This window comes from Athene cunicularia (assembly GCF_003259725.1).
Source record: "Athene cunicularia isolate RWA chromosome 3 unlocalized genomic scaffold, athCun1 chr3_part1, whole genome shotgun sequence".
Taxonomy (NCBI): domain Eukaryota; kingdom Metazoa; phylum Chordata; class Aves; order Strigiformes; family Strigidae; genus Athene; species Athene cunicularia.
In genome coordinates, this window is record NW_020799097.1 from 118,100,591 (window position 1) to 118,116,053 (window position 15,463).

Genomic DNA, 15,463 nt, shown 5'->3' on the forward strand with positions numbered 1-15,463 from the left:
TTAGTTTAGCTTAATTTAGCTGCTTGCTGCTTCTGTATCACTGCCTATAGAAAGGTGTTTGTGCATACATGCACGCATACTGAAAAACAGAGTAACAGTAATTATGGTAAACAATGTCAAATCTCTGCTTTGCCTGCTTTTTCTCAGAAGACTATTAAACAGAGAACTGTCTTTTCTGGAGCATCTACTCTGCTCCAGTCACCATTCTTGGCTCTTGTTTCTTAACTGTAATTGTAACAGAAACATCTTTTGTGTAGAGGGAAGCACCAGACTGTAAACTTGCTTTTATGACATGCACAAATTATCAAAATGTACTCATATTTTAGAGAATTTATTTTTTCAGAAACAAAGTAGCAAAGCACCTCTGAGCTCATATCCTTTTATGTCTGAGTTCAGCAGAAAAGGAATTATTCTTTCCCCCAGGCCAGTTTTTAAATTCCTGAAATGCAAAGCTTACACAGCGAGAGAATGGCCTACTCTTGTACAAACCAACTGACAGTTTCTCCTGAAAATCAGGACAAGTTAATACATTCCACATGTTCTCTGCCCCAGTTTTTCAAATTGATTATTTTGAAAAGCTAAGTAAGCCTATCTTTATTTTGCAGGAAATGTTTGGTGCCATTAGGCAGCAATGCTGTTGAAAAGAACAAAGCTGGAACAGCTTTTGATAATGTCCTCTGAGAAATGGCCAATTGCTATACAAGTGATACGAACAGGACTGTTTGTTCTCACTGGGTGCTGAACACTTGAAAATTCAGGCACGTCACTCATGAGCCTAAAAAGGAGTGAACTTCTTTTGAAGCCTTAAATATTGAGCCATTTTGAAAATCTGTCCCTGTATGTGTAATACAAATATGCTCTGTAACTGTTTTACAGTGATGCAGTTATAAGCATCTGACCATTACCTGGAGGGCTGAAGCTCTTCTGTATTACTTAACTTGAAAAAGGGGGAAAATCTGTTATAAGATTATGGCTCACGAAGCAATACAGTCTTTTTGCAGGTCTGGGTTTAGCGGGTTAGCGAGTTTCATACTTTGATAGCAGGAGTTACCTTGGTGTGGGAGTTGAATCCTGGGTGAAACACTTACAGGCTGCAGTCTTGTTATTTCCTGTGAGAATTTAAGGTTTAATGAAATATTCTGTAATCCGTAAGTGTTTAAGCACCTTTGGGTGTGTTAAATTGACAGAGGAAAAGCAGAATAGAGGAAAGTTATAGAGAAAGAATATTGCTCCATATGTTTTTAAGCATATTCCTTCAGGAGAAAATTTTTTCACATCTACTGAGTCATGCAGATGGTTGCATAATTGACATTTTATATGCAAGTAGCCTCCCATCCACCTAAATGTCTCCCTTCAGACATTGTCTTTTGACTCAGTTCTGTTACTAGCATACCATGTTTGGCTATGTATTGCAGCAGAGCATACCATCTTTTTTAATATTGATTTTTTTTGATACTTAGCTGTAAAAAAACCCCAAACCAGTCAGCTGTTTCCACCTCCTTATCTTCTGACCTGTCACCTTTTCTTCTTCTCTTTGCTCATTGTACTAGCGGCTTTGGCAATGGCAGAGCCTTTTGTAGGTACTGACCACCAGAAAAAGAGGGGCAACCTTCTAAGAGGCCCCACTTAGCAAATCCTTCAGTGCTTCTTGTTGTTTCTAAAAACTGTTTTCCCTTTCTCCTGAGAAGCAAAAGGGAGTTCATTTTGTACAGTAACCTCAGAAAACTGGTACTGGAAAGGCAGATATATAAAGCACAAGCTAAAACAGGAACATCAGACCTTCTGCCTTAAACTGTAGCCATGTCAGACCTTGGTTGGCAGGAATAAAGAGGGGCTCTAATTGTATAGGAATGAGAGCTAGAACTTCTAGTGTTTGATGTCTCACATGGACAGTCTGCAGTGTGAGACTCATGATTCCAGTTTTTGACTTCAGAGCCATGAATGCTGTGCCCTTCAAGTCTAGCATTTATATGCAAAAGTGGACATTTGTAAGTGCACACTCTGCAAATAGCTGCATGGCTGACTACTTGTTTACCCTCAGCATGAATGTCTGCTTGCAGTTTCGCAGGTGCAGCCGCAAACATTTTTCCCACGCTCTTCAGCCATCCCATCATTTTAGAACAGGGCCCTCTAAATGGATATCTGATACTCGAGTTTTTTAATCAACTTCTGTTATACCACCATAATACTGGTTTTTTGCTGCAGGAGTTTTCACTTTTAGGATCTAGTAATTTCCTTAGTCGAAGATTTTCCTATTGCCTACATCACAAAGAATACCAAAACCTAAAAAGTTACCAGTTCTTCACATACTCTTAAGAAAGAAGCATTTTTAATTAAGTATTGTTGGATTTGTGTTTTGATGTAGTAGCATAAAAATCCCTGATGTGTCTATGTTCTTCAGTTTATAAAAACGAGTGTGTTGCTTCTGTGTGGGGAAAAAAACCCCAACCTGAAATTAGTAAAAAAAGTTACCTTTTATAATTCATTCCATGTTAAGAGCCTTGATGGTGCTATGAAGTATGCAGAATGAATGGTCTCTGGCTCTTCCAGTCTGTAATCAGTAAGGTGGACAAAGTGGTATTGTCAGTGATGTCCGTTCTGCACAGAAAATCATGCAAGTTTGACAAAGTTTGAGACTTCAAAAGACTTTTTCCTTGTATACTCAGTGTTTTACACCTAAATTCTCCAAAGATTTTGAAGCAGTGATTATGCTACAACTTCTCCCTCTTACTTTATCCTCATAGTGCAAATACTGAGGTAGGAAAATGTTTACTCTCTATTTGTGCTGTAGAACTGCACCATAAGCAGGGTTGCCTGGGGTGGCACAGGATCTGCAATCAATTTGGAAATTGAATCAGGGTTTGAACTGAATCTTGGTAGGCATTGCCTGTGAGGGGAGCCTTACTGCCTGATAAACAAGTTTTAAATGGCTCATGAACAGTCAAAGATGAAGTGGAGAGGGGGACAGAAATTGGAATAAATGGAGGAGTCAGAATTTGAAGGACACGAGCAACTTGTGTTTAGTAAAAGAAGACAAGGGATGGAGTAAGTATGAAGATAAAGGAGAAGAAAAGAGATGGGTATGAGAGTTTGGAAAGGAGGCAAAGTGACTTGAATACCAGCAGAGGAACTCAGCAGTCCAGCAAAACTGTCTGTGAAGAGCTGGGGGATGTCTGAACAGAGGAGAGAGCAAGCAGAAGAGGGGGTCGGTGCAGAGAGAGCACCAGAGGGTTATACATACAGAGCTTGGGAATAGAAGAGGAGAGCTGCCTTACCTAGTGATGTTTGATAATGGTGACTGAAAAATAGTTTCCGTCAGTTTGAAATTGTGATTTATCATAGAAGAGTCCCAGTACTTAAGCCAGTACATTATTCTGTGCCCCTGTTATTGCTGCCTTCATCTTAGGGACTGTGAGGTGTGGCTGTGAATGTCAGAATGATCTACAGAAGATCAAGGGCAAAAAAAGCTCACATATAACCTTCATTTAGCTTCAACTTTGCTATTTCTGTTTCAGTCCTAATAATATGGCTTCTGTGTCCAAAGCTTGTCTGTTTCCTTTTCAGCTCTTCTCAGTTAAAGTTACTGGGTAGTGTCTGTAAACTTCATCTTGCCTAAAGTGCTGTAATAGATTTATCAGTGTACCTCATGCAGATAATTTGAAACCTTAAAACCCGGTAGAAATATATAGCTTTTTTTCATTTTGCTATGCAGGTTTTTTATTTCTTTAAAATCCGTCAGTAGACTTCTCTGTTTTGAAGTCTATGGGAAAACACTGAAGAAAACAGCAGGGCCACATGAGGGAATTCCATATTTATTTTTGGCATTTAATTTCCATGAAGAGGAGGATCCTGTTGACGCAGACCATTTCTTTCTTGTTTTCCAACTTGCAAATGTTGTGGAAGCATTAAACGTTAGTTCCTTGTTGTCAAGATTTCAAAATAGATGTTTGCGTAGTAGAATAGATGTAATATTTGTGTAACTTTGAAAACAACTTTTGGGCTGGTGTTTCATAAGCAGGATATGAAGCTGTATCATCATCTTTTACTACTCAAATGTATGTTGCATATACACAATAGATCAGCTTATAGACAGATAGTATATCACAGTGATTTGAGAGCCATATGCAGATCATTAGTAGTATAAAAACAGAGGTACTTGAGTTATGTGTTCTCCTTTATGTAAAATATGGTTTGTACTAGATAAGGTCTCATGCTTATCATGATTTTACCACTGCAAACCTCAGAGGAGATTGCCTAAAACTGGAGAATTGGAGCTTAGAAAGATAAAACATCATATACGGGAAAGGTAATAGTTGTATTTCAAAATAAAACCCTCACTTGCACCATCTGAAAATCTGTAGAGATATAATTTACCACCTGTAGGAAATGACTCCAAAATACTCAATTCTCAGAGAAAACTGACTGAACAAATGTTTTGGCTTCAACCTCCCATTTCTTTTAAAAGAAGATACCAAAGCAACAAATAAGCTGTGAGAGGCTCTTTCTCCCTTTCCAGTTGGTGGTTAAGTTAACAAAAGTTGAACAAAGAGTTGGTGGTAGTGGGGAGAGGGGAGGAGGGGGTGTTAAAACGTGCTATCCATTTGGATACAAAACTTGGGGGTCAGCTCTGTGCTGAGCTGGGGCAGCACAGTGCCTACCAAACCCCAGCAATAGCCAGGACTCGTAGTTAAAACACTGTCTGGGAGAGTCCTACTGTGTTGAGGAGTGATGCAGAAGTGAGGATCGAATCTACCAGGTCTCTAATTTGATGTGAGGTCCAGTTGCCAGCACTGAGAGCTAGAAGTACAGGTCTGCATATACACACTGATAATTGATTTCTTCCAGCTCCACCTGCAGGAGATGCTGTTTGCAGTTGGAATGTAAATCGTCCCTGAAAATGAGGTTGTCATGAACAAGCAGTACTTGGTACCTGATAATTCTGAATTACTGGGCTAGGGGTTAGTGTTCCTTAATAGAGAAGTCTGTGGTATTTCCAAGGGCTGTCACAGCATCCATAGAACCTGTGTGCTGCTCCATAGCACCTAAATCAGTTCTCCTCCTGAGCTGAGCTTTGACTGCCGTGATACTTTTCCTGGTCACAATCCCAAAGATAGTTGGATAAATCCAAGGACACCTGTTTTCCTACAGGAAAATTGGAATGAGGGTTGGATTCATTGCTTCTCTTGATCGAACTTTTGCAGTCCATTTAAATGGGCGTCTGATTAGACTCTTTGTGAGGAAATTACATATTTAACTGTCAAACTGCAGATGTAGCTATTTTCAGAAATCTACCCGCCCATCCTTGTACAGCTAAAAATGGCTTGTCTTGCCTCAGACAGAGGGATGACAAGATATGCAAGATAGTTAGCCAGTCTGGCCAGGCTGTCTTGCCCCTTAAAGATTATACTGCTGGAATTCTTTTAAATACTGTTCTACACAGAGTCCATGCAAATTAGCTAATTACCAGCCTCTGCTCGGGCTTCCATGAGTGCTGAATAGTGGAACAGAATGATTTAATTTTTCTAACATACTCTCTTGGCACTTTTGCATGCAGAATATGTTGCTCTAAAGTATCCCTTGATACTAGATCCTTGGCAGTGTTCCAGAAGGAGTTCAAGTTAAAAACCATTCAGCGTAATTCAAGGGTTGGTGAACCTAGATTTGTCACCTTCCCTGCGTCATGTAATTTTACTGTCTGTAATGTGGGCTTTCCTCTTCTCTCACAGTAGTAAAGAAAAGTCTTACGTAAGTGTTTAAATGTGAATCAGGGAGTATAGCTGGCACTGGTTGTGCCTGTGATATTCTCCTGGGAGAGTAATTAAACTGGGGTGAAGTGATCATATGAATCTTAATTTTTTGCAAATTCATTATGTTTAAAAAAAAAAAAGACTATATAGAGTTTTTAGTTACATTAGTAAATGAGTGTGATTGTCTTCCATTATGATTTTCATTTTGCATTGTGCTTACTCTAAAGTGCATGCCACTATCAGAGGCAGTAGTAGTGTACTTTAATTTCCCATTGAAATTCTTGTGAAAGAGTTCGATGTAGGGTACAGGAACATTTTGACTGGCTGAGTGTAAATAATTTAAATCACAAAGTTTTGGAATGTGGCCAGATTTAAGCTAACAGGAAAAGGAATTTGGTCAGGAGGTTCTGTTTCTCCTCAGTTGTTGGGTCCGAATCCTAGAAACAGTCTCAGTATGCGTTAACTCATTAATTTTACTGCAACTATCAAATAAATGTAAGTATAGGCATAAACACAGGCGAGTATTAGCCAGCTTGTTCTATTAATTGAATCATTCTGTCATTGAAGGTTTCTTTAATAGTAGCTGCATTCTTTAGCTGCCTAGGTACCCTTTTTTTTTAAAAAAAAAAAAAACAAACTTAAGCTTTGGGCAGGATTTAGTGTCTACATTATTTATAATAACCCTTGGCAATCAAGAGGAAGTTGTAGATCAACTAATTATATGTTGTTGGTTGCTTGCCCGTTGTCTCACTACAGTGTTTCAATGACCAGAGATATCACAATTTCAAATTGAAAAAATTTATTTAATTTTTGTTGTTTAATAGTTAAACAATAGTGTTCTCTCCTTATAAAATGGTAAACATAGAAAAAAAAGTATGTATTAGAAGTTCACAAGATCAGTGTATCGTCTGTGTTTCTTTGCTTAGTAGAGGTTCCCTTTGTTGCATCTTTCAAAAATCATGGATTAAGGCCCCATTTCAATTTATTTCAGTAGCATCAATCTCATAAATACCAGCATAAGCATAATACCCCACCCCCAGACACAGAGCAGTTGCTGAGTGAAACTAGCCTTAATATGTGTAGTTAACTCTTTCTAACTATTTGTCGATCATAGCATTGACGTCATAGTTGGGCCTTGCTAATCTCGTTTTTGTTTGGATGGGACTACATGTAGATCTGTCTCGAAAAGCTCTTGTGTTCTCATTCTTCCTTAATTCCTTTCATTTTTTTTTTAATCCAGGCTGAAGCTGGATTGAAAATTTTAGGTAGTAAATCTCATGCAAGTACTATAATTTATTTGATCTAAACATAATAATAAGGATTGTGTGGAAAAGTGCTTTTGTCCCTAGTTTTCTATTCTAAACAGCTAAAAGCAGCAGTCTGGCACTAAGCTAAAATTGTGTATTTTGCAGCCCCTAAAGAATTGTGTTCCTATTTTCTGGGCATCCTTATTTTTATAATACCTAATTTCACTTCAAAATTATGTGAGCTGGAAACTGTGTAGCAAAACCACGAGTTTTCTTTCAAATTTGTAATGTCTTGCACTTTAAGCAAAATATTCCTGGCCCAGTTGCATAAACTGGGATGCTGGCCTTTCAGGATCATTTCTCTCCACTGGTCTAGCACGTGCTGCTGTCTGAGGTGTCACAGCATGTGTGTTTTGTCTTTTTTGACAGAGCCTGTGCTTCTGGATTCCTGATTATAGGTCATACTGGAAATCAGTATTTTTAATTACCGCTTCTATTTCAGGGGGAGGGAAAAAAAATCATTTAAAGCACTGTGAACTTGCCAGAATTTTTAATTTAATATCTACTGCTGAATTTTCAGAGTCTGAAAGGAACGTAGCTTCTGCAGGTGTCTTCAAGAAATTGAGACAGGGCTTAATGCAAGTCCAGTACTAAAGCTAACAATCATGCCTGGTTTGGTTTTTTTGTTTTGTTATGGATTGGGATTTTTTATTATAGTCCTCCCCATGACATTTGAATGAATGGTAATTACTGGAGTTTGTGTGCTTTCTAATTGATTATGTTAACAAAATTCTAGGAAGGATTTGTTGGAATATTGAGCTCTGTACCTCAGAGGAAGTGTGGGCCATGGGCAGAGAGTTGAAAGGAGAGAGGTGGCATGCTTAGAGTATGAGAAAAGAAGAAAGATTGAATGAACTGGGATTGTTTAGCCTAGAAACAATAAAGTCTTCATATTCAAATTGCCAGTTGGATTTTTGATTGTATCCAGTCATCAATTAGAAGAACTGATAGCAGCTTATCTGTGTTCAGTGCTACTTTCTGTCTTTTGACATTGACAGTGCTTGTGCAGCACTCTGAGATTACTAAGGGACAATACCTGTTGAGTAGCAGTAAACATTCTCTAAGCAGCCATGTGTTCATTGCCTCTCTTCAGTTTCTTGCCCATCTACAGTGTGACTCGTGGAGAACGGCACCACCCAGCAGTGTGTCTATTCAGAAATGGCTTTTAGATGGAAGCTGAGAAAATTCATTGCCTCAAGAGTCTGTTTCAAATTTGTCATTCAAAAATGTGTGTAATTGAAAATAAAAAATGCCAGCTGTTCTAAAAGTGAGGTGGTCATTAGCCATTAGGTGTTATCTTGTAAGTATTGTACCATCTTGTTTTGTCCTTTTTTTTTCTTTTTTAAGGTTTCCCTTCCTTAACCCTTGCCTCATAACTCAATGGCCATTAGATGCAAAGCTGCACCGATCTATTGTATCAGATAATTTACACTTATTTTACTAATGTCCATTGCTGCCACTTGTTGCAGATGTAGTGCATGGAAAACAAGTGATGATTGCTTACTCTGCACCAAAATTAATATTCTCAGTATTACCCTATCTGAGACATGCTGTTTGTTATGTTGTGCATCAGACAATTGGTGTATCTTTGCAAGCTCATACAGACCATGTCTGGTTTTGGTACCTCCCTCTGTGCTGTGAAGTAGGTTGCAGGTTGCCAGACTTGTCCAGATATCTATTGTACTTTGGGACGGTGCCAGTAGGATCTGCAGGTCTCTCCTGCAGATGCATGAACAAATCTCCCATGGGAATGTTTTTCTCTTCCATCAGCCATCTGGAGCTCTTATAGGCAGACTTGATGAATTTAATCAGGCAGGTAAAAATACCTGTGTTACCATGAGAGTATGGATGTGTATTTCTAGCATGCCACTTGCTGATTCCCTGCCTGCTTGTCTCCCAGCAAAGGTCTGGCCTATGTCTGGGCCTCGAAAGGGTCATTCATTTTTGGATGCTAAGCTCTGGGAAGATGCCAGCACTCTACAGCAAAAGCACAGATTTGAAAAATACGAAAATTCACTCCAGTATCCTACCCTGAGTACTTAAGAAAGCATTATGAGGCATTGTCTGCTCTGTTTCTCTGCTTTCTCCAGGACGCTTCCAAGTTTCCATCTGTGGTGTTTTGTTTTGGTTTTTTTTAATTATTATTATTATTGTTGTCTTTGTAGGTTGTGACATCAGTTTTTCCGTAAAGTGAAAACCAGGCTATAAGGCAGATGAAATGCCTGTCCCAAACGCTGTGTGGAGTGAGCATGTTGTCAGCTTTCGCTCTCATTATTCATCCTTAACATTAGGTCATTTTATCAGTTGAATAATTTTAAAGCAGATTATTGATCATTGGTTAACCATGGGCTTTAAATACTTGAGAGGTTTCTGCAAAGAGAAAAGAAAAATTAGTGCACAGTGGTGTCTAGTGTAAGAAATATGGAAATCTTTGAAATCAGGATTATTTAAACTAGGAAAAACTTATCCAGGGTAAAGGATGGTGAAGCACTTGAATAGGTTGCCTGCACATCCTTCAGAATGGAATGGGTTTGCCCCTTCCAAGGGCTGGGTAATGGAGTAGATTACTTTTCTGAGGCTCCTCCAGTACAAGGACTTCATGCTTTTTATTGTTGTTGGTTTGGGTTTGTTTGGAAGTAAGTGGTATTCTCGTGAAAACTTCCTTCTAAAGACACATTCAAAAGATGTGCATTTCCATCAATTCAGTAGTGAGAATGTGGTGGCTTTCTATATGAAAAGATGCACACACCTTTGAAAAACATCTTTCATAAAGCTACTGTCATTATTTAACAAAAAATGTTGTTGTTATACATCAACATTCAGAGATCTGCAAAACTGCCTCAAATCAGGTATTTACTGTCTTACTGTGATTTAGTGTGTCAATCCTTTATTAAAACTAACAGCTGTGTCCCTTTACCCAAGACTTGCAGCCTAAATCCTTTAGAAACAATTAAATTTTGCACAAAATTTTTTTATATAGTTAACTAGCAAAATGTTGTATCTTAAAACAGTCTCTATGCATTGAATAATGCGTATATACATATATATATTTAATATATATGTATGCTTGCTTATATATGAAATCTTATAATCTGCTGTTAAGACACAGACCATTTCAAATGTGGTTGGCAGCACATGAGAAGATTTATCTTCCTGATCACTTTGGACGTTTTAGTTGCTAAATGTCAAATTTAGAAAAGCTTACTCATTCTGTAGAGAGAAATAATTTGAAGTAAAACTACCCAAAAGCTAAGATCTTACCTAGCAGAAGCTGTACTTGTTATTTTTTCCAAGTATGTAGAGGACAACAAGAGTTTATTATGAAAAAAAATCAGATTAAAATGAAGCTAGAGTCTATTCTTCATAATTGCAGTTCACCACTAATCACATCGTTTGCAGCTGACACTCACTCAATAAGGTATTATACTTGATGTCATCTTCATGCTGATTTTAATCTGCCCTTTTAAGTGTGCCCAATTTATTTGTATTGTTCTTGCTAGGTTAAGGGACCACTGCAAATAGGAGTAGAGAACTTGCTACCTTTAATATGACTGAAGCCATATTTTCAAGCAATGACCGTTCTGGTAAAGCACTCGCGGTATGACTATCTAATAAAAATGATTTAATATAGAGGGAATTACAAAGCTAAGCAAAAGTTTAAGTCTTACTATAAATTACAGATTCCTCTGTGCATTTCGATTATGAATATTTGGAATGTATCTTGGGAAAATGGTTTTGGATCCAAGCATATTTAAAGCATGGAATAAGAATGAATGAGAAACCTGCAAATTAACATGAAAATACTGCAGATCCAACATGATGGCATTATGAATTTTACTTTGGCTCAACTATTAGAAATGACAATTTTGCTGGCTATGATTGAATTGTACCAAAATGAATTAGAAGCAGGGTGCTTGCTTAATCTTTAACTTGTATGATAATGGGAATCTGTAAGATATTTCTGTAGGGATAATTCTCCAAATAGATTAGGATAAATCTCATGATGACAAGAACCAAAAATGTAAGCTTTGTATTTGGAAAGAGCTTCCAGGCTGTCCTACAAGAATTTGGTAGGTTCTGTAGCAGTATGTGACATACAGAAAGTTGACCATCCGAAAAAGTTAAAAATTGTAAGAAAACTATCTGTAAACATTTGTGATGTTCAGAGGAGTGAACTTGGGAGATCCAGGTAGTATTCTGAGCCCAGGAAGAAAATGGCAATGTCTCTAGCAGGGGAACCAAACTTCCAGGGGCCTAGCTGTGCTTTGATGTGGTTTTGACTTCGTGCATTACTTGGACCAGATTTGCAAGCGTATTTAAACATGTAGTAGTGCAAGTAATGATTCACTGGAGTTTACAGAAGGGTGTGAGTTAGCTGAGTCTCAGAGGTGGTTCTGACCATTTCATTAAGCTTTTTATTATTACTATTATATCCCTGTGCTCCTGTGGAAGTGTAGTCCATGATCTTATTATGGACCTATCATCAAGTAGCTGTATACATCTATATGAGCAGACTTCTCCCAGCTGGCTATTTGGGTATGTATAGGTGCTTAACTGACAGCACAAATGCAGTAGTTGTGCAATGTCAGATTAGGTGTTTTGGTGAGAATAGACCCTCTAGTATATAAAATTAATAGCATTGTGCTTCTGGCGGATGATAAATAAAGCTATTCTCTTAGCTATCTCTATTTGCTGTCATTCACAGCTGCCTTCTTGAATGTGAGAGGGGTATGCTTTTCTGGAGAGCTTTCCCACCATCTGATGAACAATGCTGTATATAGTCATGTTTATTACTGTACTAGAATTCTATTTTTAAATCCTGAAGAGATTCAAAGAGGAATTGTCCTCTTCTGCCTCTTCATCATCATCTGTGTTTTTCAAAGTAAGAGTTGAATATATGTACAATGTGATGGACATTAAGGTAAAAAATACCAAATGGTGCTTTTTAAAATTTAAGATCATTGATTCCTCCTACTGTATACATAAATTTTAACTTTGAGAAGCTATTAAGTATATGTCAGGTTATCTTTAAAAAAATATTAGAAGTCTGTGAAAAAGATAAAATTATGCTATATATTATAGGATTTGGGTGGAGAATATGTGTTTGAATTCACTAGCATTGTCTAATATTTTAAATTTATTTTTTGGTTTTTGGCTTTACCAGTTATTGACTTTTTCTGCCCATCAGAAATCTGTTTCAGTGGTTTTCAATAAATAGCATAAGACTTAAGCACAATTTTTTTCACTATGTATTGCTGTGAAGCAGAAGAATGTTATGTTACAGAAGAGTAGGAAATGAAACGAGTTTTAATTTTTCTGTCTTCTTTCTGAGAGGTGGTATTAAATATGGTACTACATATGAAGAGTACACATCAGATGTATACAACAAGAATTTATCACCAGCAAGAAAAAAATAAGGTGAAATTAAGATGATAAGTAAGATAACCATGCTAATCTTTTAAAAAAATAATGTAGTATTTCTTAGTGCCTGTTAATTAAACTACATTCTCTAATCCTGAAATGTTTTTCTTTGGTAAGATACAAAGAAACAAGATTCTCTGGTGTTAAAATGGGGTGAATGTGTAATGTATCCAAGACTGTACTCATTAATTATCTTTAATCAGGTTTGTGCTGATGCCCACAATGCGTAGAAACCTTCCTTAAGTACTGTCACTTCCAGTTCATTCCAGCAATACTGCTCACTGTTCTGGTTTTCTGCTTATTATAGCTGGTTAATAGTGATATTAATAACCTGTTGCGTATTCTTTATTGTTGATTATGTACAAGAAAATAGTCCCCACGAATAGGTTCAGCAGAAATTGAATCTCTAGGTTTTGTATGTTTTGAGGTAACATTCTATTATATTCATCCTACAAAGCCAGGCAATGTAATTTAGTAGGACTTGCTAGTAAGGCATAAATTCCATTTCATTAAGCAGGTGGGACTGCCCTGGGAGGAAAATGAAAAGTTAGACCAGATCATCTCATTCTTTATCAAGATACATGTCCACTGGGTCTTCAGTCTCTGTGACCTTTTACAACTATGTTTTCTCATCGTACTTTGGTTCAGCATCAGAACACTATTTAAAAAAATATTTATTGGCTGTTTTTACATTGAAACTGTGCAAAGACCTGAATAAATGGTATATTATTAAGAGCTGAGAAAAATATTCACAGCCAATCCAAATTATGTTGGTAATCTTTACTGGGAAATTTCCCAGGTTAGTGATTCTGAATGCAGCATCCCTCTGTCCTTCTGACTAGGTCTATATTCTTTTTTCTGTTTTTAATCTTTTTCTTTTAACCTATAAACTGTCTTCTGTGAGACTCATTCTGCACCCATCTCAAATGTTTGGCAAGCAACTTTTTTTTTTTTCCTCCTCCTCCTCCATCAGAAGATAAATAAAATATAATTCTACTGATGCTTCAGATGGCTTGTATCACTTCAGGACATGCAAGGTGTCTCAGTACATAATACTGATGAGAAACATCTGTTACTGCTAGAGCTTCAACCTCTTCATGCAGCCAGAGCTGTATGAAACCATGCAAGCTAACTGCTCAAGAAGTATTAGTTACTCCTTTTGGATAAAGGCGTAACTAATATTTGTGTATGTATGTGTGTGTCTGCATTCATTCATTTCTCTCTGATCTTAATGATATTTCAAGAGACAACCAGGTCAGGTTTCCAAGTTTTATTTGTTACCATGTGGAAGATGGATGCAGAGATTCTTGCTGTCAGGAACTTTTGGAGAAGCAGAAAATGTTGTGAAAATTGCGATGAAACTGAGTGTCTCACGCAGGGTAATACTGGCTGATCCTCTGCCAGAAGAACGATCAGGACTTGCATCCTTTACACCTCTCAGTTGCCCCACCATCCCACTTCTGTCCCATTGTTGGTAACAGAGGCACTGGCCTCTTCCCTGAATTTGACTGAGCAGTTTTAATTCATCTCTTTATGTTGACTGTTACCATTTATAATTGCTTGCTTGTGTCTTCTACAAAATAAGAAAAAAATAGGTTTGACATGCCATTTAGGATGCTCTTGAAATGGGTCTCTTGAATCTAGCTGAGCAGGTTGCTCACACTGAAATGTTTCTTGCAGATGCTTTACGGGGTTCTCTTGGGTCCTTCCTAAGAAGTGGTATGTAAGCTGAACACAGGTTGGAGTCAGTGGGGAAAAATGCATACTTTTTCACAGTTGAATTTGCTTCGTTTCCTGAGTTTCGGTTTCAGCTTAATCTTTAAACAATGGTCTTATTGAAGTAAACTTTCAATTTTAAAGGCTAGAGTACAGACCTGGGGTTTGGATTTCACGTGTGATTTGCTGAGGTAATCTTACATTGTAGTGCACCTGCCTGGAGATTGGAAGACAAAAATCTATTACAGAGACTGCTTTTGCCCTCTTGATATGTTACATAGGAGCAGATACTATTTATACATTGTGAAAATTAATATTGCAGCAGTACTCCCAGTACAGAGTAATTTATGGAGGGTTCAGTAACTGCAGGCTGTTACTCTGAACAAAGACAAGTGTTACTGGAGTGTCTTTGAGAATATTACTGCAGTCTAAGATCATCTCTGATTGCTTCAAGGATTGCTTTGTAATTGGTTTTGTTTTTTTTTTTTTTTTAAGGCCTTCTGCCAGCCTGTTTTGAGTCACTGTAAATGTACTGCAAAACACCATTCACACTAGTGTTGTGGCAGAAGGTATGTTTGCCCTACATACCATAAGGATAGAAATCCCCAAGATCCCTGGGCAAGCACCAAATGAGCTGGAAGCAGCCTAGCTATAGTAATGTGGGGCTCTGGGTGGCTGAGCAGCAGACTGAACTAATCTGCATGGCAAGGTGCTTCTAGCACCCCAGAAATCATGACAAAACACTGCCAGCTCAGAGCTGACTAGTAACGAGCCAGCTGACTAGTAACTAGTAACATCTACGTGTTACACTGCACAGCATAAATGTGCCCACTGAAGGCTTGAATAAAGCATTCATGTGCTATTGTAGTCTGAGTTGCTTTTTCTCTGTTAGCAGCTTCTGTATCAGGTGTACCTGTTCTTTGACCAGTGTTACCACTGAGGGACCACCTTGTTCCAGTTGGCAACATCACTTAATTCATGTCAGAAGATTTTTGGTGTGTGAACAAAATAGTGGATTGAGGCATTGCATTCTCCAAGAACCCCCTGTACTCTTGGTGTAAGACAAAAGGGATGTCTCTTAATACCCACATGTGGGGAAAAAAAGGAAAAAAAAAAAATTACTTTTTTTTCTCTTGTTTAACATTGGAATTTTAAAGATGTACCACACGTTTTTCAAGGATATTTTTATAAATTGCATTGAGTAAACTGCTCTCCTAGCAAGACATCTCTAAAGCAGGTCTGTGTGGGCATGTCTTAATTTCAGCCACAGGT

At 37.7% G+C, this 15,463-nt stretch overlaps 1 protein-coding gene across 2 annotated transcripts in view; it reads left to right on the forward strand.

Annotated features, from left to right (window-relative positions):
- PLCB4 (phospholipase C beta 4) overlaps nt 1-15,463 on the forward strand; it is a 199,978-nt gene that overhangs the window by 71,866 nt on the left and 112,649 nt on the right. The window lies entirely within an intron of this gene.